At 41.0% G+C, this 25,812-nt stretch overlaps 1 protein-coding gene across 2 annotated transcripts in view; it reads right to left on the bottom strand.

Moving 5' to 3' along the window:
* Window positions 1–24,610, bottom strand: part of LPAR1 (lysophosphatidic acid receptor 1) — a 220,247-nt gene extending 195,637 nt beyond the window's left edge. For both annotated transcript variants that reach the window (XM_077475260.1, XM_077475261.1), the window contains exon 1: window positions 24,102–24,610. The gene's annotated coding sequence lies outside the window, so the exon portion shown is untranslated. The remainder of the gene's footprint in view (window positions 1–24,101) is intronic.
* Between the last annotated feature and the right edge of the window lie 1,202 nt (window positions 24,611–25,812).

The following is a 25,812-nucleotide window of genomic DNA, read 5'->3' as shown; positions in this document are numbered from 1 at the left end:
GCAACGTACAGGTACATTAATCAGCCTGTATGTGCTCTTCTGCCAACGTATATATTGGCTTGAGGCGGTCGGGAAGTGGTTAATATATAAAAAAAACAAGCCATTAGAAAATTGTACATATTGCAGTTTACTGGTCCTTAGATGTGATGGCTGTATTATTTTTATTTTTTCAGGCTAAAGCCTCATACACACACTTAGATTTTCAGACGACCAAACGTCCATTTTTGTGGCATGCTACTCTCATGTCGAAAGTGAAGTTACTCACAATACAAAAAATTTCGTACAACAGAATACAACGTCAGAAGTGATGTAATGCGTTGAATAGTTTTGCATGTATTCTTTCGTTTCTGAGCATGCGTAGTCTTGGTCTTACAATTTTTTTCATACAAAAACTAATGAAACAAAAATCAGACGTTGAGTTCACATCTGACAAAAACGTTACAGTCTGCACATCCAGCTTTTTTCTGACAAAAAAGCAAAATCGGCTGTCGAAAGCACCGTACTAACAATCCGAAAATCGTCAGCTCATCATACAATTTTTTCCATCCAAATTTTGTATCGTGTGTACAGACTTTTGGAAAATTTTCAGCACATACAGAAAATACTTGTTGATCTGATCATTTGTTACTCCTGGTAGATTAACTGGAAGCCAAAACAATGTTATCTTTCTTGTGTAAGCTACTAATCCTAATTATTCTCCATGTAATTGAGAAAAACAAAGACAGACTTGTTTAAAGTCCATTAGTTATAGGGATATTAATTGCAAAATCAACTGATCACTTCTTGAGTTCATTTCCACTTTAACTTCCCCTTTCTCCTAAAGCATAGACTTATGCCATGTACACACAACCAGACTTTTCAACAGCAAAGGTGGAATGGAATGAATCCGTCGGACAATTCGATCGTGTGTGGGCTCCATCGGACCTTTACTGTCCAAAAATCTGACGGACTTTAGAAATAGAACATGTTTCAATTTTTTCGCCGGACCCAGTTCCTATCGAGAAATCTGTTCATCTGTATGCTAGTCCGACGGACAAAAACCGACACTAGGGCAGCTATTGGCTACTGGCTATGAACTTCTTTATTCTAGTCCGGTCGTATGTCATCACGTTTGAATCTGTCAGACTTTGGTGTGATTGTGTGTGGCCAAGTCCGTTCATTTGGAAAGTCCATTGAAGCTCCTCTGAAAGTCCGTCGGGAAGACCGTCGGCCCTAGTCCATCAAAGTCCGGTCATGTGTACGCGGCATTAGCTTTCCTCTGCTTTCCTGTTCATCCTTGTAGACTAGGGGAAGGAAGCCCTGTATAAGCTTCAAACCAATTTGGTGGAGTTGACTCAGAGCTACAAACTCCTTACACATCCCTATGTGACAGTTCCGGGCTAGTCATAAAGCACCAGCACCGCTTCATGAAAGACCAGGAATGAGTGACATGCTCATTCATAGCTGGAATTTTGGGGGATTTCCTTTCACTCCCAGTGGCTGAATAGAGTGTGAGGGTAGTGAAAAGGGATGTGAGTATGCACTGCTTGAGAGGGGGACTTATGTGACGCTTAGAACATAGATCTTGAGAATTGATACATAAAACATAGAAATATGAAATGATGGCAGAAAAGGACCAAGTGGTCCATCGAGTCTACTTCTTTGTTTGTCTTTGTATAGACTTATGTTTGTCCGAAGCATGTTTAAATTCACCAACTGCTGACTACTTTCTGCTGGAGGTCTGTTCCAAGCATCAACTACTTCATTGATAAAATAATACTTTCATCTGCTAGTTTCAGGTCATGTCCCCTTGTTAAAATACTGCCCTCCTGAACCTTAGTACACCCGTAATGTACCGTATTTAAAGGTCTTGCTTATGTTTCCCTTTCCCTTTCTCCCCAGAAGACCAGTGGCATGTTTGTTCAGGAATCGTCCTTCGCTGCCATTATAGCCAGAGATTATATCATTAGGTAAAGCCGGGCACCTGTGTACTAGCTTCCTTGTTCTTGGCTGTATGTGGGTGTTCCTCATCCTCACACACCTCAAACCTGCTTCTGTCTTTCAATCTGGGACAGCCAGTGTAAAAATCAATTAGTTACAGAGCTCAGTTACCCTGCTAAATCTCTCACTGTTACCTGCTAGGGTGTAATCGTTGAAAGTCTCATTCACATTAATCCCCCTTTTACTTTGCATTGTGTAATCTTCCAGAGCACTAAACTGAGCAGAGTGATCAATGGGAGCATTAAAACTGAGGAAGTGATTCTACTGCCTACAACACACAGATGACATCATTGTCCCAGAATGGCCCTCCCAGGAGAAACTACACCTAGACACAATTCACTTAACTGTTGCTCAGACACTTTTATTTTATATTATATTACTCTGCATTGTGACCTGTATGGAAATAATTCATGCAGACCTGTAATTTACTCATATGTCTACTTTAAAGTGATATTAAAGCTTTGTTTTTTTTACATTAAAATAACAAACATGCCATACTTACCTGCTCTATGCAGTGGTTTTGCACAGAGCAGCTCTAATCCTCCTCTACTCGGGTCCCTCATTGGCGCTCCGGGCCCCTCCCTCCTGCTGAGTACCCCCAGAGCAAGCAGTTCCAATGGGGGCACTCAAGCAGGCTTGCTTCTGAGCCACCGCTCTGCGTATACATTCACATACATAGCCGGGGCGCTACCCCGCCCCTCTCTCTCCTCATTAGCTCACTGCCTGTGATTGACAGATTGACAGCTGCGGGAACAAATTGCTGTCTCAGTCAGTAAGGAAGGAGAGTCCCCAGAGAGCTAGGGCTCTCATGCACAGGGCTGGAGAAAGATAAGACTCGGGTAAGTATTGGGGGGAGGCTTCTGCACAAAGAAGTTTTTTTTAGACTGCATGAGGCTCGATTCACAAATGAGGTCTGATGCGTGCTGGTTCACCGTTTCAGGCCAAATTTCAGCCCAAATTTTGGGCTGAATTCAGACCTGAAATTGACCAAAAGACAAACAGACCGGCTGCGGAGATATGTGAACCGGCTCCATAGAGAGCTGGCCAAAATCTCCTGCTATTGTGAATTGGATGCGAGGATCCCACATCCAATTCGCAATGGTGTGAACCCAGCCTGAAGGTAAAAATCCTTTAGAACCACTTTAAACATTAGTATTAAATTCTAATTAAAAAACTTGGCAGTATTGAAAGACCAATAACTCTTAAGGGTCCTTTACATGCCTAAACTTTAATGTTCAATTTGTGATGTATGGGTTGGGATATGCTTCTTAAGAGGAATGTGTATGCTTTACAAATTTACCAGAGATATCTCTGTCTGTCTCCCCACCTTTGTTCATAAACTTTACTTAGGTTATGAAGACTGAATAGCAGCTTTAATAACATTAAAACATAACATAATTTAAACAAAGGATTCTCACCAAACAATGGCATTAGTGTACTGTTCGTAAAAAGGGGACATAATTAATTTGGGAGTGTCCGTCATAACAAAGCTGGTTTTTGGGGGAAAGGTTGTAACCTGTCTGAAAAGCAATAGATACATTTTTCAGTAACATTAATTACATGTTGTGTGTGTGGCTTTCTATGTTTCAGCCCTATGCCATTTTTTTTTTTCATTTTGGTGGCCTCAGGGTATCGTTTCAATTTATATGTACGGTAATTAGGTAACTTAAAGAATGTTTTTTGAACTGAGGTTTTTTTAGTATTGTTTTTTTTCTGTATCTGTTATATAAAAAAAAAATGTCATATGTCATTATTAAAAGAGAAGTACAGCCAAAGCTCATTTGAGTGTACCTTTTTCTATGGAGTGCAGTTCATTCTGCGCTCCAGTGACCTATTTTCTGATATCACAGAGCTGGTCCAGGCTTGGGCAAGATCGTGACAAGGGAGTCGGGATCTGCCCACATGCCTGTACCTGTATCTGGCTCAGCCTCTCAGCAAGCTGAGAGCCTGAGCCGGCTGCTCCCGCCTCCTCCACAGCCCAGCACTCCAGTGAGCATGAGTAGGCAGAGCAGAGAGCTGGTGACTCTCTGCTCAGGGAGCTCTGATAACTTAGTGATCGGCGGTCAGATCGCTCGGTTCTCAGTGTTAGAGGTTCCAGCAGACTGATGCTACATCCACCTAAGTAAGTATGAGTCTTTTAAAAAAAATTCTCTTTTAAATGCAGAGGTACTCACATTAGGCAAAACTTATTCAAGCAGTAAAACAAACCAGCCACCACTTGGCTCAGAGGCGTGATGATGTCAGCATAAGCTCTGTTTCATCGTAGGAGATGTTCTCAAGGGGCTAACTCCTACAACGAAACATAGTGGGGTGGAGCTTATGCTGACATCATCATGCCGTCGAGCCAAGTGGCAGCTTGTTTAACTGCTTGAATAACTTTCCTAATGTGAGTACTTCTGCCTGTTAATAATACATGTTATTAACGGATTTACATTATAAAGTTTCCCATTCGTCTTTTTGGTGAAATTCTGATCTGTGCCGAGCAGAGGTACTGGCTTGAGCTGCGTTCCATTGATCCCTGCTGGTGTGCCTTGTGGTTTCCAGTCCTTAAAGGGAAATACTGTGAAGATCCTCAGGCATTTTTGAGTGTTAATTGACCTCTTATGTTCCAAGGTCATCTAGTCTGATGACTGATCTTTCATTTATTGGTGGTGGAATCACAAAGAAGTTTGAAGAAGTTCTTATATCATTGGATCACATTTATATTCAATGTCAATTCAAAGTTTGCACTTGCACTACAACTATAGAGACAATAGCAGGAGTACATGCAATGTTGATTTGCACAGAATAAATATACAGTACCAGCAGTTTCACTGAACAAATAGTAAATTGGTATCTCACCAATTACTGTATCAGAAGTGAGTGAATGGGCACTACCCCATATTAAAACATCATTGCACACAAGCAGGCTGTTATTTTGTGTGTTGTGTGGTGAAGAAGAAGAGTGGGAGTAATTAGCGGGTAACTGTTAGCTTGATGCTTTGTTCCACAACAGTTAAGGTCTAGTAGAGTGGAAGACTGCTGCTGTAACAGTACCTAAAATATGAAAAATGCCAGTATCATTTTGCCCTACTGAGACTCACACTATAGTTTTTTTTGCCAAACTGCTAACAGAGGGACTGACAGGCTAAGGCTGCATTTTTGTTACTTGGCAATATGGCTGAGAACTGTTCATGTTTTTCACTCTAAACTAAAATTGCCAGTGGCATTGTGTAATGGTACCTCACTAGTAGTCTGCGATGCAGATGTCAGTAGGAAAGAGTAGCAGCTGAGGGCAAGGTACAGATAATGCCAACCACAATGCACCCAAAATACAAATGCCTAGGGTGAAAAAAAACATTTCAGTTATCATACAATTATCTTAAGAAAGCCTAAAGCCTGGTACACACTAATGCCCTGTACACACGGTTGGATTTTCAGACGACAAAATCCATCAGATTTTGGGCCGAACTTGTCTAGCACACACACGGTCGCACAAAGTTGTCGGAAAATCCGATTGTTCTGAACACGGTGACATAAAACACATACGACGGAACTATAAACATGCCAGTAGCCAATAGCTTTCGTCTCGTCATTTATTCTGAGCATGCGTGGCACTTTGTCCGTCGGAATTGCCTACACACGATCGGAATTTAAACAATCAGATTTTGTTGTCGGAAAATTTTAGATCCTGCTCTCAAACTTTGTGTGTTGGAAATTTCGATGGAAAAAGTCAGATGAAGCCCACACACGAGCGGATTTTTTCGACAACACGATCCAATCGCACATTTTCCTTTGGAAAGTATGACCGTGTGTACAGGGCATAACAGTTTTTTTTTTTTCATTCAATCCAGCAGGCTGAACTAAAAACAAAACTGAAGAGCTCAGAAGGGGCTGCTATACTAATGATCTGATCTTAGTGCAACGATTTCCCCTACTGAACTATTGTGTTCTGACAGGGGGATGCCCCACACACACATCGGCCAGTGGCTGACAGCGCTAATTGGATGACAATCAGAAGAACTTTTTCCGTCATGCCCATTCTGTCGGACTGTCTGGCATACACATGTGCCGAATGTCAGCCAGTTTCTATTGAACTGGCCGATGCCATCTGATTTCGTCCCCTGAGTGTATGACCCTTTAGGGCCATGTCCCACTGGTGAATCTGTCACTAGTGACACCTTCTTAGTGGCTAAATCCACTTGGAAAAAAAAACTTAGAGCAACACTATAGAAGTCAGTAAGCAGACTCTAGTGATTCTGGTGGATATTTTTGTTCTGTCCGCAGCAACTATAATAGCAGCATAAGGTGGGACGTGAAGGTGTATTCACAGGATAGATGTTGTGACATTTGTGAAATCCCATTTTGTTAAGGCTTTACATACTTTAGTAAACCAGAGGAAAAAATGTGTATGGGCATGTGGACATATCTAAATACTAGGTCTTTTTATCTTGTATAAATTTTTCAAACACTATGATCAGTGATGTAGCCGTATCACTATGATACGGCTACAATCACATCAAACACTATGCAAACCTGCCTGTTACACAATATAATAAATGCTTTCGAAAACTCAGTTGTCTGCAAATCCAAAACAGCGACTGTTCCATCATTTCCTGTGTGTGGGCTTCATATAAGGAAAGTTTTGAAAAGAAGAGAGAGCTCATTTCTCCTGAATCTAGGTATCGAATTTCTGATTGCCTTCAGCGTAACTTCCAGACTTCCTGCCAACCAGAGTTTGGCCTAGTCATTTTAACTGAAATAAACCAACACTGTCACTATTTTTACACGCTAAGAACAGACACTTTTGTCAATTTAAAAAAAAAAGCTACAGCATGTATATTGCAAGATTTATGACAAACTTTGTTGTAGGCTGTTATCTTTTTGTGTTTTCTAGAAATAGCTGTTTGTTTTACTAAGTCCTTTCCGGATTACTGAATAGGAGGGCCAGGCTTAATTTTAACCACCTGGTGCACTGCCAATGTTCTAATGAGAGAAACTACTTCATTTGCATCCCTTTGTTAGACACGCTTTAGGCTGGGTTCACACCATCGCGAGATTTCCCACATCCAATTCACAATAGCTGGAGATTTTGACCAGCTCTCTATGGAGCTGGTTCATATATCTCCGCTATGGCTCAGGTACGAATTTGCACAGAAACCCTGTCAAAAATTTGGGCTGAAGTCGGCCTGAAACGCTGAACAAGAACGCACCGGACCCCTGCTGAGAGCTGCATGTGGCAATAGTGTGAACCCAACCTTATGCCCCTTTCACACGGGCAATCCAATCAGGTCCGCCTGTCAGTTTTTTAGGCGGACCTGATCGGACCTTCCAGTCACTTCTATGGAGCGTCTTACGTTAGTGGACACATGTCTGCTGACGCCCGCCACCATCCGATCCTATCCTGTTCACCAAAAACAGACGGATGGTATAGGGTTGCCACCTCATCCTTTAAAACTGAACACATATTAATTACACAGGTTCTGTGGCTGATTAACCAGTTTCCAACCAGCGCACGCCGATGTACGTCAGCAGAATGGCACAGGCAGGCATATTGGCATACAGGTACGTCCAATCTTTAATGCTGCCCTGCCATCGCGAGCGCGCTGCCGGCATCACGCTCACCTGCTGCTTGGGGCCCCCCGTGAGTCCGGTCACGGGTCCCGTGGACTCGATCGCCGCGGGCATACCCGCGATCGTCTCACGGGGCAGCTGAACGGAGAGATGCCATTGTAAACAGCATCTCCCCGTTCTGCCTAGCAACTAGTGACACTGATCTCTGCTCCATGTGATTGGAGCAGAGATCAGTGTTTACTAAATGAAAGCCCGGCCCCCAAAAGTTAGTAACACACCCCTAGGAACACTTACCCCCTACACTGCCACCCACTGGTTAACCCCTTCACTGCCAGTGTCATTTACACAGGAATCACTGCATTTATATAGCAGTGATTGCTGTATAAATGACAATGGTCCCAAAAATGTGTCAAAAATGTCTGATGTGTCCGCCATAATGTGGCAGTCACAATAAAAATCGCTGATCGCCGCCATTACTAGTAAAAAAAAAAATTATTAATAAAAATGCCATAAAACTATCCCCTATTTTGTAAACGCTATAACTTTTGCGCAAACCAATCAATAATGGCTTATTGCGATTTTTTTTAACCAAAAATATGTAGAAGAATACGTATCGGCCTAAACTGAGGGAAATTTTTTTTAGGTATTTTTGGGAGATATTTATTATAACAAAAAGTAAAAAATAATGCGTTTTTTTTTTTTTTAAATTGTCGCCCTATTTTTGTTTATAGAGCTAAAAATAAAAACCGCAGGGGTGATCAAATACCACCAAAAGAAAGCTCTATTTGTGGGAAAAAAAGGACGTCAATTTTGTTTGGGAGCCACGTCGCATGACCGTGCAATTGTCAGTTAAAGCTACGCAGTACCGAATCACAAAAAGTGGTCTGGTCTTTGGCCAGCAAAATGGTCCGGGGCTGAAGCGGTTAAGGTGGTAATTAACCACTTAAGGACCACCGCATGGCAATGTACGTCGGTGCAATGGCACCGACAGGCACAAGCACGTACATGTACGTGCTCGCCTTCCAGCGGGTGGGAGGTCCGATCGGACCCCCTCCCGCTGGATGCGGCGGTCCGTTTCGCTGCAGGAGTGATCCGGGATGAGGGGATGGCCGTTGGTTTCTGGCCATCCCCTCTTGATCGCTCCTGGCCAATGAGAAGCTTACCCCGCTGTGTATAGAAAACACAGGCAGGGTGGAAGTGATGTCATTCTCCTCGGGTGGTCTTTTTGACCGGACTACAAGGAGAACAGTGAAAGTAAGTGTGCACCAACACTACACTGACATGTAGGTACACATAGGCACACAAACCCCCCGATCACCCTCCCCCTCCCAGTCACAGTGTCACTGATTGCAGTGATCATTTATTTTCTGATCACTGCATTTAGTGTCAGTTGTGACAGTAAAAACTGTCAGGACAGTTATTGTTAGGTCCAGGGTATCCCCCTACCCCCTCAATAAAGGGTTAACCCCCTGATTGCCCCTAGAGTTAACCCTTTCACCCCCTTTTGCCAGTGTCACTAAGCGATCGTTTTTCTGATCGCTGCATTAGTGTCACTGGTGCCGCTAAGTAGCTAGTTATTTTTTTTAGGTTCACCGCCAGGTTTTTATAGCACTAGGTACCCCAATATACTACCCAATAACGGTTTTATCCCCCTGATTGCCCCTAGTTAACCCTTTCACCCCCTTTTGCCAGTATCACTAAGCGATCGTTTTTCTGATCGCTGCATTAGTGTCACTGGTGCCGTTAAGTAGCTAGTTATTTTTTTAGGTTCACCGCCAGGTTTTTATAGCGCTAGGTACCCCGATATACTACCCAATAATGGTTTTAACCCCCTGATTGCCCCTAGTTAACCCTTTCACCCCCTTTTGCCAGTGTCACTAAGCGATCATTTTTCTGATCGCTGCATTAGTGTCGCTAGTGTCGCTAGGTAGCTAGTTATTTTTTTAGGTTCACTGCCAGGTTTTTATAGCGCTAGGTACCCCGATATACTACCCAGTAATGGTTTTAACCCCCTGATTGCCCCTAGTTAACCCTTTTACCAGCGATCACCGTATAAGTGTCACTGGTGACGCTGGTTAGCCAGTTAGTTATTTAGGTTCCCCGTCAGGTTTTTATATAGCGTCATGGACCCCCATATACTACCTAATAAAAATTTTAACCCCCTGATTGCCCCTAGTTAACCCTTTCACCAGTGATCACCGTATAAGTGTTACGGGTGACTCTGGTTATTTATTTTGCTTTTTATAGCATCAGGGCACCCGCCATTTATTACCCAATAAAGGTTTAACCCCCTGATCACCCGGCGGGTGATATCAATTAGGTTTTAGGGTCAGGGTCTGCGTCGCCCCAGGCAGCGCTAGGTTAGTGCCAGTACCGCTAACACCCACGCGCAAAGCATACACCTCCCGTAGTGGTATAGAATCTAATCAGATCAATATCTGATCTGATCAGATCTATACTAGCGTCCCCAGCAGTTTAGGGTTCCAAAAAAGATAAGCGGGATAAGCCCAGATACCTGCTACCACCTGCGTTTTGCCCCTCCGCCCAGCCCACCCAAGTGCAGTATCGATCGATCACTGTCACTTACAAAACACTAAACACATAACTGCAGCGTTCGCAGAGTCAGGCCTGATCCTTGCGATCGCTAACAGTTTTTTTGTAGCGTTTTATATTTAAATCCGGAAAGGCAGTGCTTAGATTTCGGGGTCCCGTACGTGGCTAGGCTCCCAAAAAGTCTCCTGCATGTGGTATCCCCGTACTCGGGAGAAGCAGCAGAATTTATTTTGGGGTGTAATTTCACTTATGCCCATAGCATGTCTGAGCAATATATAATTTAGTGACAACTTTGTGCAAAAAAATTTTTTTTTTATATTCCTGCAACTTGTGGCAAAATATAAAATATTTCATGGACTCAACATGCCTCTCAGTAAATAGCTTGTGGTGTCTACTTTCCAAAATGGGGTCATTTGGGGGGGGGTCTTGTGCTATTTTGGCATTTTATGGCCTTCGAAACTGTGATAGGTAGTGAGGAGTGAAATCAAAAATTTGCACCCTTAGAAATCCTGAAGGCAGTGATTGGTTTTCGGGGTGCCGTATGCAGCTAGACTCCCAAAAAGTCCCACATATGTGGTATCTTCGTACTCAGGAGAAACAGCAGAATATATTTTGGGGTGCAATTCCACATATAACTATGGCATGTGTGAGCAATATATCATTTAGTGACATCTTTTTATAAACTTTTTTTTTTTGTGTCATTATTCAATCCCTTGGGACAAAAAAAATATTCAATGGGCTCAACATGCCCCTCAGCAATTTCCTTGGGGTGTCTACTTTCCAAAATGGGGTCATTTGGGGTGGGGTTTGTACTGCCCTGCCATTTTAGCACCTCAAGAAATGAGATAGGCAGTCATAAATTAAAAGCTGTGTAAATTCCAGAAAATGTACTCTAGTTTGTAGACGCTATAACTTTTGCGCAAACCAATAAATATACACTTATTGACATTTTTTTTACTAAAGACATGTGGCTGAATAAATTTTGCCCTAAATGTATGACTAAAATTGAGTTTATTCAATTTTTCTTATAACAAAAAGTAGAAAATATATTTTTGTCTCAAAATTTTCGGTCTTTTTCCATTTATATCACAAAAAAAATAAAAATTGCAGAGGCAATCAAATACCATCAAAAGAAAGCTCTATTTGTGGGAAGAAAAGGACGCAAATTTAGTTTGGGTACCACATTGCATGACCGCGCAATTACCAGTTAAAGCAGTGCAGTGCGAAATTGTAAAAAGACCTCTGGTCCTTAGGCTGATAATTGGTCCGGGGCTGAAGTGGTTAAAGTCACTTAGTGCCTAATCTGCAATAAACTAACCATAGAACCTGTGTAATTAATATGTGTTTGGTTTTAAATGGAAGTGGCAGCCCTAAGATGGTGATTCTATTCCCTATCCTTCTGGTGGATCGGATCGGATGTATGGACAGGCGGTCCATTTCCATCCAATTGCCCCATAGAAGAACACAAACCTGTCATCCACCTGCTAAGTGGGAAACAGCGAAGAGATCCCTCACTGAGCAAGCGGATTCCCACAGGAAAGGGGCCTTAGGGAATAAGCAATCAAAAATTAAATACAATTTTGCTTGGGATGCCTTAAATCTTACTTATATTTTAGGGCGGACCTGTGAGACATTCACACAAGCAGGAAATTACATTTCTGGGGCCATGCTGTATACCATTTTTTTTTTATTTAGCAAGGATTGGCTATTTTCCATTTTTAAAAATAAAGACAGTGTCACTTCAAGGCTGAAAACACCTCCTTATAGATTATCCAGATTCATTGTATATGATCACATTTAAGGCATGTTTACACTAGCAATTGGGGTGGTAAAACCACACTGTTAAACCAAGCCCCTCAACCACTCCCTCTTTAGCTGGAAAAGTAGCGTCTTGGCGTGCATAGTAGCCACAGCAGGAATTATACCCTGAGAGAGGATCTTCAGTGAGCAACACAAGTGTAAAAGAGGCATAAAAGGTATCTAAACCGAAAAACTGAATATATTGCAGTTTACTAGTGCTTGGATAAGGAGTGCATTAGTTTTATTTTTCAAGCTTTTGTTCCTTACCTGATAATCCTGTGAAAAATACTCCCTGTTCCTGAGTGGCTACACTTGTTTCTTTGCTGTATCTATGGGGGGCAGGCACAGGTATCATACACATAGGCTGCAATGTCTTTATTCCACTCCATTAAGTGGTATTTGATAATATAATCCATTTTCACAATGGAGATTGTTTATGCTTTCTTTTAAGCTTACAGGAGATGTCAAGAACACCACATTTCTAGTAAGAGCAACAGGTTTTTCTTTTTTTACTTGCTGAAAATGTAGCTACAATATCCAAGAACTGGTAAGCCGTGCAATATATACATTTTTGTTCATGCAGACTGTATTACTATTACCGGCATATCCTACTTCCATGCAATTTTCAGATATTCAACTAAAATATCCTGAAGCCGTGATTTATATTACTAATTACTCTGAAAATACTCTTCAATCCTACAATGAAGAGCTTTGTTTGAGAACTGATTTGAATGCTAAGTTCATCCACAACAGCCGCATTACATTTTGGCTGGACACCAACACACTGGTTAGTTATCACAGTTCATAGTTCAGTGGTATAGGCACCCACTTAATGTTCTTGCCAACACTATCACCCAGGAAACTACCAAGCCAAGGAGGGACGTTTCACTGCTGTAAAGCAAGTATAAGAATCTGCAAAGTAGAAGACAAATAAGCTGTTCACTTTTCAAGGGAATTTTCCTTTAGATTGAATGAGGTGAAGCTCTGACTTCCATCATACAATCGTGCATGCAGGCAAAAAATACTGTGTTTTGTGTTTTCTGATTTACCTTGCAGTGGATTGAAAATTCTTTGCAAAATCATTTTCGCCACATTCACTAAACTTCCCCTGCAAAGTGAACAGCCTATTTAATTTCATTATATTAACACCTACGACATGTGTATTTATTTACTACAGGTATTTATATAGCACAGGCACACATCACTTTACATACATTACACATTCCCATCAGTCCCTGCAATCCAAGGTCCTTACCATATTTCTATATATGGCCCAAGTACGTATATATATATATATATATATATATATATATATATATATATATATATATATATAGTATATACACATACACGTACTTGGGCCATTTATGGCAGGAGCCAATCAACCTATTACATATCTTTGGAGCGTAGGAGGAAACACTCAAGCACAGGGAGAGCATGCAAACTCTATGCAGGTAGTGTTGTGGTTGGAGATCAAACTTCTGACACTGATACTCCAAGGCAGAAGTACTAGCCACTAAACCACCTTGCTGCTTATGTGTATGTATCTGATTGTCTGATAGTGACTGTAATCATAGTTCAGTAATGCAGTCTTTAGGACCAGCCAGAATAAAGCTGTCCATACAGTGAATGCAAACCACTGCAGGGACTGCCCAGATTTCTATCAGCGTGTGGGTGTCTCTGCTCAACAGAAGTTGTTTGATCGACTTCTCTCGCAGGGACATGCTGGAAAATGTTTCAGTGGATGCAGTCAATCGATCAGTGGGTTCTACAGTGGCGGGTCCTGCTGTCAGAATACAATGTCCAGGTGGCGAAAATGAAAAACAAAACTCACCATCTATGAGCAACTTGGGGTTTAGTCTGTGTTACAGACCATAAGCATATGAAATTTTGGGGCAAAGCCACATTTGGAAACCAAAATTCTCCATTTTCCCTGTGCCCATGTGTTGTAGAATCACAAGTCTGAGCAAGAGAAGATTCACTACTCTCAGAAACTCATTATATACCCCTAGCTACAGTGCCTTTAAAAAGTATTCATACCCCTTGAAATTTTCCACATTTTGTCATGTTACAACCAAAAATGTAAATAGTTACATAGTTGATAAGGTTTCAATTTTGGTCTCATCTGACCAGATCATCTTCTTCCACATGTTTGCTGTGTCCCCCACATGTGGCTTCTTTCAAACTGCAAACAGGACTTCTTATGACTTTCTTTCAATAGCTTTCTTGCGACTTTTCCATAAAGGCCAGATTTGTGGAGTGCACTACTAATAGTCCTGTGATCAGATTCTCCCACTTGATCTGTGGATCTCTGTGGCTCCTCCAGAGTTACCATGGGCCTCTTGGCTGCTTCTCTGATTAATACTCTCCTTGCCCGACCTGTCAGTTTAGGTGGACGACCATGTCTTGGTAGGTTTGCAGTTGTGCCATACTCTTTCCATTTTCAGATGATGGATTGAACAATTGCTCTGTGAGATGTTCAAAGCTTGGGATATTTTTTATAACCTAACCCCGTTTAAACTTCTCCACAACGTTATCAATGACCTGTGTGGTGTGTTCCTTGGCCTTCATGGTACTGTTTGTTTACTAAGGTTCTTTAACAAACCTCTGAGAGCTTCACAGAACAGTTGTATTTATATTGAGATTAAATTACACACTATTTACTAATTAGGTGACTTCTGAATGCAGTTGGTTCCACAAGGTTTTAGATCTGGGAATCGGAGTAAAGAGGGCTGAATACAAACACACGCAACACTTTTCACATATTTCTAAAAAACGTTTATAATTTCTCTTCCACTTCACAATCATGTGCCACTTTGTGTTGGTCTATCACATAAAATCCCAATAAAATACATTTACGTTTTTGGTTGTAACATGACAAAATGTGGAAAATGTCAAGGGGTATGAATACTTTTTCAAGGCACTGTATGTCAGACAAATATTTGGTATTCGCATCAGCACCAAGCCTTATGTCACATCATTTCCTCCTACACCTCTTCTGTCAGCAGTTTGTATTGCTAATCACCTTACTGACAGACAATGCAGGAAGGCAGTATGAGCTGTGTGGAGAGGATCTGACATAGGACATCTGGATCTATCCCAGTAAAGAGCCCATATTTCCTAATAAAAACTGGAGGTAAGCTAGGTAATATCTAATTATCCAACTTTACTCCACAGTCACCATTTAAACGTATGTATCTGTTGCATAATGATTCAATCCATCCTTTAAAATTGTATTTACAGCAACATGCATTATTCAACATCCCTAAGCCCTGCACAAGCATATGACATGAATTATTAAGAGAAACATAAATAAAACAGACTACAGTGTAAATAACAGGGAAAGGAGCCAAGTTTAAAAATTCATGATTCTTTACCCTTTACCAAATATTGAAACAAATATTGAAAAAAAAGTCAGCAGTAAGCAGTAAAGCAAATATAAAGCTCTGCTTGGAAAACATTGCTAAAGGAAACCTAATTTACCACCAGGGGCAACTTTAGATTGCAGTGTACAGGGGCAGAAAAACTTTTACTCTCCATCTATGATTAGAGATGGGAAAACCAACCAAAAATCACACTGCTAGCGATTTAATCAAGTCACAAAAGTCAGTCCATTCAAACATTTTTTTTAAATTTTGGACAGAGTGGAGAAAGGAAAGAACTTCAGCCAGGTTTTTGTTGTCGGTTCATGTCCCCAATGTTGACATTCACCATCCCTTCAGGGCACTGATGTGTTTATGATAGCACTACATAGATAGAAGTGATACATGGTTCTGAGGGATATACTATAAAGTGCGTTTTCCTTTATCTGTGTTAAAAAATATAGCGTGGCTGGACCTTGTTTTGGTCCTTGGCTGGTACCTCTCTGATCATGACAACGGAAGGTCTTTTTGAAACAATTATGCTGGGCTCACACTTGATTCGCATGTGGCTGACAGCAGCGGTCCGGTGCGTCCCTGTTCTCCATTGAGAGCCAGTCACAATCTCATGTCATGCAAATTGGATGCGGAGAAAAAACACATCCAATTCGCATAAGTGTGATCCCAGCTATAGTGGTTAAGTGCATCAGGGGGAAAAAGCCGCTGTGAGGAAAAGCCTCCCCCTTTTTCAAAGCTTGATTAGTATATATAAAATGCAATAGGGGACCTGTAAAGAATTAAAGTATTCCGGAGTATGTGGGATAATAACAGTTATAATGGGTATGCACAATGTCAAACTGTAACTGGTCTTGAAGTCTGTAATACAGTAAAAGTAAAAGTGCATCATGCTTAATCCATGTAGCCTAATGCACAGGCAGCCATTATCCTCAGAGTTGAGCCAGCTCTGTTTAAAACAAAAGGAAGAAAGGGAGGGGAGAATAGGGGACCTGTGTTAGGGATTTATGAAGACTAGTGTCTCCTAAAGGCACTAAGAATGGTTGGTTCTATACTTTGGGGCAGTAAGCAATGGGAAATCTCTTTAATGGGAACACACACACTTTCTCAGTTGGATGGGCAAATGTTAGAATCTCTCCTAGGTTAATTTCCCTTACCCTTCTATGCACCGGTTGGTTCCCACCAGTACCCGTTATGGTGCACACAACACTTGTGTACTGGTGAGTGTTGTGCATTGCAATACAGTAATTTTTATGCCATGCACACCAACACGTTTGTATGATGTGAACAGGGCACATCGTTTCTTTGCATGGAGCCTGTGGCAATTAACACATTACAACGCATCTGGTATGAACAAGCTCTTGTGCTGTTATCCTCCTGATCTGGATGCTGCATCCATGATCAGATTCACCCTCACCACCACCAGACTGTAATGTGAGAATCCTCAGTCTCCACTTTTACACCTGGGGTCCATACCTAACAACTTTATTGTACCGTCCAGTACAGTACATGCCAATACATTGGTCAACTTTAAGAACAGTCATTGCTTGTTGCTACAGAATATTTTGGAAATGCCATCTTGGAATACAAAAATCGTTTAAAATATAGAATACAGTTTTAAAGACATCTGGTAAATCATGAATGGTTGTAAGGAAATTCATGTTATCTGAACAGAAATATCGCTTGTCTGGTACTAGTTGTAAACATGCCAGAAGCAGCAAAGTGACTTGTGCTTATGACTACTTGACCTTAACCCCAGGAGGAAAATCTAAAAGATGTCATTGTCTGTACCAGGGCCAGGGTCTGAAGGGCAAGGAAGAGGAGTGAAAGTGCATGAGTAGCAGGTCAAGCTTTGATGCTGGAAACCAGGAAATAATACTGCTTTTACAATGCACACCATTTCATAGTCATTTAGACCAGTTTATACATCCTACTGAATTTGTATCTTTTTTTATTTAGCAAAAGTTACCAAGTATTATGAAAAATGTAGTCTGCGTTGCATGTATTAACTATATGCAGCATAGACGTTGCTAGTTGATACGGGACCTGAAAAGATGGATATAACTTTTTTCTGTAAACTGCTGTGGTAGACAGGAGTGGATATACAAAAATATGCCTTGTGAAGAGCAAGCATTGATCCACAGGTATAGAACTGAGGTTATAAAGCACATGTTTCAAACACAAGATCCATGGGCCGAATCCTGCCCACCAAGCCATTTCATGTGGCCCTCACACCTCTCATGCAGCTGTAGCCCTCCCCCCATCTATGTTCCCACCTTGTCTCAGCAGTTGTTATCAAAGAGGAGGACAGAACTTCTTCATCAGATCCTGCAATTCTTCGTGCAGCATCGGAAAGGCTGGTCTCTGTTCTCCCCCCTCCCTGTCTCATCAGTTGGCAGCAGAGAAGAGAACAGAACTCCTCCTACAGATCCTGCGCCTTTCTGTGAAGCCACAACACCCCCTCATCTACACCTCCCTTGGTCTCAGCATTCAGCAAACTCTAGCAGCTGACTCGTGCCCTCCTCCAGACCCTGTTCTTTCTACTTTCCAGCTCTGCCTCAGCTTCTTCCCGAAACTAGCACAAAGTAAGGGGGGGGGGTGCACTGTGATATAAGGGAGGGTGGGAGACTCCTGACTTCTGGAAGTAGGGGGGCTTTTCACATCTGATGTAAGGGGGGTGGTGGAATGCTCTGGACATCTAGTCTTACAGATGCCCACCATGAAATTGAGTTTGACACCCCTGTTATAAAGGATTTGTCATTGCTAGTGCTGAGCGTTAACATTTCTTTTATAGGTAAGAGTTTTATTTTACAGTTGAAATCTATTAGTTTATCTAGTTAAAAAAACGCCAGTCTTTTTCTGTGTTAAATAGTGTTAGATAGTGGGTAAGAGTTTCTATCAGGTTTTTATTTTTTGTGTGTTTGTTACCCCATTAAGAAGATCTTCCCTGTCTTTAGGACACCCATACAGAACATGAAGCAATAAGAACATTGTTGGAAGTTCTGACCTTTCTCTACTGTACTAAAAGTTTTTTGTCTTTATATATGTTGTTGACACTGAAGACGTTTTTAATCTCTTCCTGTCCTGACAGGAAGTGAGGGGAAATGTATAATAGGGGCATAGATGGCACAAAAAAAACTGAAAAGAGAACAACTTTATTTTTCATAGAGCTTGACACTACACAACCAGACTAAGCTCTTTCTTCTTTCAATCCTAAAGCTGTTTACACCAACCTTTATGACTAGGCCCATGGAGGGGTGAAATGCTTTAAAGGAGGGGCACTGTCTTGTGATCAAGCTCTATAAGCAATACAATGGAAAGGAAATGTGGGCTTTTCTATAAACTATCATGCTTTCCTCGTTATCTTGACATGTAATACTTTTCCAGAACTGTTCACAGCCTCGGTCTCACTGTTTCTGGACTAAAGAGGGAGAGGCATGGTTATCCATCAACCAAGGTGGCTGGGTTGTACAACAATGACTGCACTGAAAGGTTCCACCAATAGTAGTGTGAACAGTATGGTGACAACAGAAGATTTCACCCAATATTACTATATTGCCATCATCTAGTGTCACTGCTACAATTTATAGCAATGATTATGAGCTTTGACCCTGCCAATCAAAAATACATATCAGTTACTGTGGCTTTAACAAAAAATAAAAACACAAGAATAGTATCTTAATACTACATTTTAGAGTTGTCATGAAGCCAAGAGATGAGGGGAATTTTTTCAATGAGGGCAAATGTTATAGTGACAACTGTCTAAGATGAGACTTCCCCTCACTTTGGGGAGATTTGCTGTTAATCCTGTTATGTCTTCAATGCAGGAAGTTAATATTATTATTATATTTATACAGGGCTCAGGGCTTTACAAAATGAAGGCAGACATTTCAATTACAATACAATTTGGTACAAGAGGAATCAGAGGGGCCTGCACACAGTTTACAATCTAATGCCCCAGACACACGGTTAGATATTCCGAGCACAAAATCCATCTGATTTTTTCAGACGGATTTTGGATGAAATTTGTCTTGCATACAAACGGTTGCACAAAGTTGTCGGAAAATCCGATCGTTCAGAACGAGGTGACGTAAACCAGGTACGATGGGACTATAAAGAGGCCAGAAGCCAATAGCTTCCGTCTCCAAATTTTTTCTGAGCATGCATTGCACTTTGTATGTTGGAATTCACTACACACGATCAGAAAAAGTCCAATCAGATTCTGTTGTCGGAAAATTTTAGGTCCAGCACTCAAACTTTTTCTGTTGGAAATTCCGACAGAAAAAGTCCGATAGAGCCCACACACGATCGGATTTTCTGACAACATAATCCGATTGGACTTTTTCCATCTGAATTTCCAACCATTTGTATGGGGCAAAAGAGGGTGGGTCAAGTGATACAAAAGATTATAACTGTGGGGGATGAGCTGATAGAGAAAGTAAAAACACAGTGTATTAGTGAGAAGCAGGATATGCTTTTTTAAAGTGAAGGGTTTTCAGGGATCCTCTAAAGATGGATAGATTAGGAGATAGTTGAACAGTTTGGGGTAGGGAGTTCCAAAAGATGGAAGAAGCTCGGGAGAAGTCATGTAGGCGAGCATGGGAGGAGGTGACTAGAAAGATAGAGAGCAGGAGGTCTTAGAAGGACTGAAGAGAGTAGTTTGGATGACATTTTGAGACCAGGTTGGTGATGTAGCAGAGTTGTGGATGGCTTTGTAGAATAATGTTAGTACTTTGAATTATATTCGTTGGGTGAGCAGAAGCCAGTGGAGGGATTGGCAATGAGGGATACTAGACACTGAACGGTTGATAAGGTGGATGAGTCTGGCAGCAGCATCCATGATGGACTGAATAGGGCTTTAACCTGTTCCTTAGCTATCTCAAATTGAAAAAAAAAACTATTTGACACTTTATATACATACAGTACACTTTACCTATCAGTATTTTTTAAGCAGATTTTTTGCAAGCATTAACTGATAAGATTATTTCAAGTGTATAGTTTAAAGAGGAAGTAAACCCGCCCAAAAAATTTCCATTTTACTAATGTTACTCTAATACTGTACATCAGCCTTCATTCTGTATATGTTATATCTCAAAACGAGCGCTGTAAATACCTTTTTTTCTCTTTTCCAAATTATCTTCCTTCCGGGTATCGCCTGCGCCATTTCAAATTCGGGCTTTGACGTCCTTTCCGGACGTCATTTCCGCCCTTAGTTAGATTTCACTCCGGAAATCTCGCGCATGCGCCGTAGCGTCAATAGAAATCCTAACCAAGCCTCGATCTCGGTTGCCGTTACTAAGGCAACAAAGCATTCATTCCCCTGCGTGACGTCTTCAGTCACAAGGGGGAGTGTCAGGAAGAGCAGGGATAGGATTACAACGCGAGACTTCTCCTCTGCCGCAATGAGGAGAATGCCTCGTATTAAAAAAAGGCAGAGAGGCAGGAAGATGAAAGTCGGCAATACAGTATACGCCGCATTCGCACGACCACACAGCGCAAGCGCGGCTGACGTCACGGAAATGTAAACGGCGGTTTTTACGAAAATGTGACAAGTAAGTTCACTTTCTCAGGCAGCGATCAGCTGCCTGAGAAAAGTATTATCTAACAAGCTAAACATGTGTAGGAGGGTTTACTTCCTCTTTAAAAAGAAAATGTTAAAGTCTGCAAATTATTTTTAAACAAATACACATCACCTGAAAAGGAAGCAACAAAAAGTAACAACAGAGATGGTGACTGGCTGAATTGTTCGCATTACTCCTTGATGTTTTCTTTTCCAATTCTATTATTAAGTGACTTTTATTTAAATCCTGTTTCATTTAAGAAGTTGCATTGTGTTAAAGCACAGACCATATTCAGCACACACATCCTTAAATCCTTCATCATACAAACACAAATCAAATGTAGTGAGGGTCAAAGTGAATAGAATAAAAAGCTGCAAGAATTAAGAATGGCAAGTAGGTGGCACCATTAGCAACACACTGCTAACTTGTCTGCTAACAGTCCTGCGCACATCTGGAAGGAGTGGGAAACAGACGACCACTACAAAGCTCAGACGATGAATGTGTGGTGAAGCGTGAGGCTACCTCTATTCAAACCGCATAGTGATGCATATAAGAATCTTCAAGATGCAGCACACTGACACATCAAAGGCCAACGCTACATCAAAGTCAACAGAATTCAATCATTAGGCTCTATAATAATACTGATGAGAACCTTACCATTTGTTCCAGGTTCACTTAATTCTCTGTTCAAGCACCCCAATCATCAGCTAGCCATATTTATAAATGCCACTATTTATATTGAATTAAAGTATATGTTTGCTTCTTTTTGGTCTGTTAAATATATCATTAAAAGTGTGTTATTATATCTGCACAGGCAGGCAAGGGCATAAAAATAGCTGTTTAACCAGCCTGAAATTTAGTATGTTGATTTCCTGTGGTCTTCACCTCCTGACTGTTAGTTGTTTACATTGGTACTGCTGTCTCGGTGGACTACAGAACACCCCCCTCCATTTATGGAGCAAAGAGTGAGTTGTGATGTAGTCCTCACATAGTGTTACGTAGTTCTAAGACACTCTTTGTTCTAGAGTGACAACACTGCCCAATACAGTTCTCACCCCACGACAGGAAGTGAGTTAATGGCATGATTTCTAGAGCAAAAAAAAAAGAAAACCAATGCAGCCATCACATCTAAGGGTGGGTAAGATGCAATACTATACATTTTTGCTCTTGGGTTTAGATGCACCCTACCCTTTCTGGAGCGCTTTATAGGCCAGCTAACCTTCCCTTGAGTTTTTTCATCCTCCACAAAAGTTACAGAGGCTTATTTATTGGTATAGTGCAAACCACAATGATGCACCAATACCAAAAGTGACATATCAGATATCCAGAACTTGTAGTTGGACCTATTATGGTTGGCTAATCAAGATTTTCAGACCCAAAAAAGGGAAGGGACATAGAAATGTGGTTATTGTTTTGTCTAAATATGGACACATTTGGGGTAGAATATCTTCTGAAAGGCAAAGCTTATCTGGTCTAATCTTTGGATGGTCAAAGTTATGATGGTGCAGTTGTATGTATGTGATATTTTTTTTCTATTATTTCTTTTTATTGAAATTGATTTTCTTAAAGGAGAAGTAGGGCCAATGCTCGTTTGGCCATACTTCTTTTGTGTGTCACAGGAGTGCACTTATTTCTGCACTATTATGACTCTGATTCAGTCGAGAGCAGGCCAAAGCGCACTGTCAACTGACGTCTCAGCCTCTTAGCACTCCACTGAGCGTCTGAGACACCTGCTCCCACCCCCTCTACATCCCAGCACTCCTATGAGTACTGGAGGGACAAAGCAGAGAGATGACTGTAAGTCACCTGCTTGGTTATCCTGAACAAAAACTCTCATACATCCAACAAATCCAACATTGTCCCTCTGTTATCTCCCACTACTCGCAAGGTCCTGTAACACTATTTTCTTTGCTTATGTCACTTGGAACTGACTATCTCTTCTGTCTCTTCTGGTTTCTTGCAGCTGGCCTCTAATACATATGGAAGCTCATGCACATCTGCAGTTTATTGCCCCCCAAGCCTCCTGGGTTACTTGATGTAAGGATCCCAGAAGGCTGCGGGTGGCTGAGAGCTATGTCATTATTGCCTAGGTAAGAAAGATGGAAGCCCTGACTGATTTCCCCCAAAAAATAGATATTTGAAGAAAAGACAAATCTGCTACTAAGTGAAACATAGCGGGATAGAAGCTGTTCTATCAAAAATACAAAGAGCGTGAAGGTCTGGTTTAAGTCGTGATAAAGTAAAAACCCACTGTTTTAAATTTCTTTGCTTATGACTTAGTATTCAAAGTGAACACAGCTTTACCCTGTTAGCGAACAGCCTCTATTACTTATCTAAATCAACTCAAGCAGTGATTACGCTCTAAGTACCATAACCCATAGTAACCAACTACATTTCATTCAGCTGATTGGACCAATGAAATAAGACTTCTATCTGATTGCTATGGCTCCTTTAAGTCATTATCATTCCTCCTACCTAAACAAATAAGCCCATGTGTTATTAATATAGCCTACAGTTTTGCTGGAAGGAGCTGAAAACTAAGAACAGCCAAATAATGCGCTTAATAGGAATGAATTCTAGTTTTAAAAAGATACAAATAAAGTGTACTTTTTAAAATGTTAATATTTGCTGTGTAGAGATGATAGAATAATGTTTTTTGAACCTGCTCTAAAAATGTGCAACACCCCCACTTTCATACCTACAGCTATCATAAATCAGTTCTATGTATGTTAAGGATTGTAAAAGGATTCCATACATTTAAAGAGACATAGGTTCCTGCAGCTGAACCAGGCTCACACCGGACGCTGGGTAGTTATAAGCATATAGAAGTATTGAAAAGCCATTTATAAAGTTTGTCCAATTGAAGCAATTAATAAACAAATTAAATGATTTGTTTACTGGAGGGGCTATAATGAAAGTTCTGTAATCATTATTGAATTAAAAAGTTAGACTCTAACCCTTTAAATACATTTTGTGCAAAACTAGAGAAAGCTGTCATCAGCTAAATATATTACGAATTACCGTGAAATCAAACAAAGCCATAAAAATTTTACTTGGCGTCTTTAGCGTAATTATTGATAGTTGAATATGCAACAAGGTATAAAGGTTGCAGATTACAAGGACTCAAATAAAATGAGTTATAAGCAAAATAAATTACAGTTAACATCAAAGTCATCAAAAGTCAACTTCTGAGAAAGGAACAAACTTATAACCTTTTATAGTAGCTAATGTACAATGTGCAGCATTGACCTGTGGACCAGTAAAACCTTAATGACTTTACCTGTTCTAAGCCTCTGCCTAGTGATCCACGTAGCAAAAATTCAACCACAGGAGACAAGCCAGAAAATAAAAGCCACAGTAAGACTTTTTTTTGCCTCTTCTCCAAATCCTTCCAGACACACTGTCTCCTTCTCTCAAGTGAGTCCCAGTGCCGTCACATTGAAATAAATCCACAAACTACTCGGAGCATCCTTGCATAGTAAGAAGTAGACGTGGTCAGGGATAGATGAAGTGGGTAAGAATGCCTAGATTCTTCAAATTCTAGATCAGGAAGAAAAAAAAAAAAACTTTTGCCAAGTCTGCAAAAAGAGACAGGATTAAGTTGAAGAACAAGGTGAGATCCTATGCCTGTTTCCTTTTTGTTTTTTCCCCTTTTTTTTATTTCAGAGAAAAAGTTAGATTGTACTCCAAGTTCTCCGAGAACTGTGCTGTCAGCTCCAGAGCTGGGATTAGGAGTGTGGTCTCCTAGCACAGAGACTGCCTGTGCTGTAATGTCTGGGGTGTGTAAAATCAATGTGCTGAATGCCTCTCACTCTGCTACCTAAGTCACTCCCCCTGCCTGTAAGCTTTCCTGTGTGTACTCCCAGACATTGCCTCCACCTCCGAAAAAACTCTTATGAATGAACAGCCTCTTGACATTTGTCATCACTGGCCCAAGGGCTATTTAAATAGAGGTGGCACTTTAAAACACAACGCACACAGCCTCCGAGAACAACACCGCTGGCTCTAATTTCACTACAAGTGTGTTATGTCCACTACGAAGCGTTATTGATGCCTTCTTTATTCATAGACCATCATAGCAACATAGTCAATGCAACCTGTAATGAAGGGTGACACATATAAGAAATATGTATAGCTAAAATGTTAAGCACCTAGAAGCAAGGATTCTTGTTTCACTTTCACTTGTATAAAGCATGTCAAGTCTACGGCTAGGCACACAAGCAAAGTTTGTGTGTCACCGCCACATCTTTGACTGTCTAAATTGCTGTAAGGAGCTATACACGGAGTTGTCACATCGAAGCACCTGCTATACATTTATTTTGCAAGCCATTGGCTTTCCAATTGTTAGGCCAGAAAAGATATTGGGGGTTATTTACGAAAGGCAAATCCACTTTGCACGGAAAGTGCACTTGGAAGTGCAGTCACTGTAGAACCGAGGGGGACATGCAAGGAGAATAAAAGATTGCATTTTAGCTTGCACATGATTGGATGATAAAATCAGCAGAGCTTCCCCTCAATTCAGAGCTTCCCCTCAGATTTACAGCGACTGCACTTCCAAGTGCACTTTCAGTGCAAAGTGGATTTGCCTTTCGATAATAACCCCCATAGTGATCTATAGTACTAAAATTTGCATGCAGCCACTGCTTTCTTTGCTATTGCAGCAGTCCCTTAGGGTGGCCATACACTATTTTGATATATATATATATTTTTTTAGGCCCTGTTCACACCTGAATGGTTTTGTGTTTGAAGTTTGTAGCTCTAAAATGCTCAACAAGACAAATCCCATTCATTTCAAAGCCCCCTGTTCACATATGAGTTTTTTGTTGCCTGAAACAAAACATCTGTCACTCAAAAAAGTACGTGAGCTTCTTTTTGACAGATTATAAGAATCTTTGGTCCCATAAACTTCAATAACACCTGACTTACAACTGTTTTGTTACTCGTTTTCTGCTCAAACAGCAACTATCTGCCCCTAATGTTCTCTCCTTCCC

This window comes from Lithobates pipiens, unplaced genomic scaffold (genome assembly GCF_037356315.1).
Source record: "Lithobates pipiens isolate NorthernLeopardFrog02 unplaced genomic scaffold, aLitPip1_a1.2 Scaffold_13, whole genome shotgun sequence".
In the NCBI taxonomy this organism is placed as follows: domain Eukaryota; kingdom Metazoa; phylum Chordata; class Amphibia; order Anura; family Ranidae; genus Lithobates; species Lithobates pipiens.
This window is presented reverse-complemented; position numbering and strand designations above follow the sequence as displayed.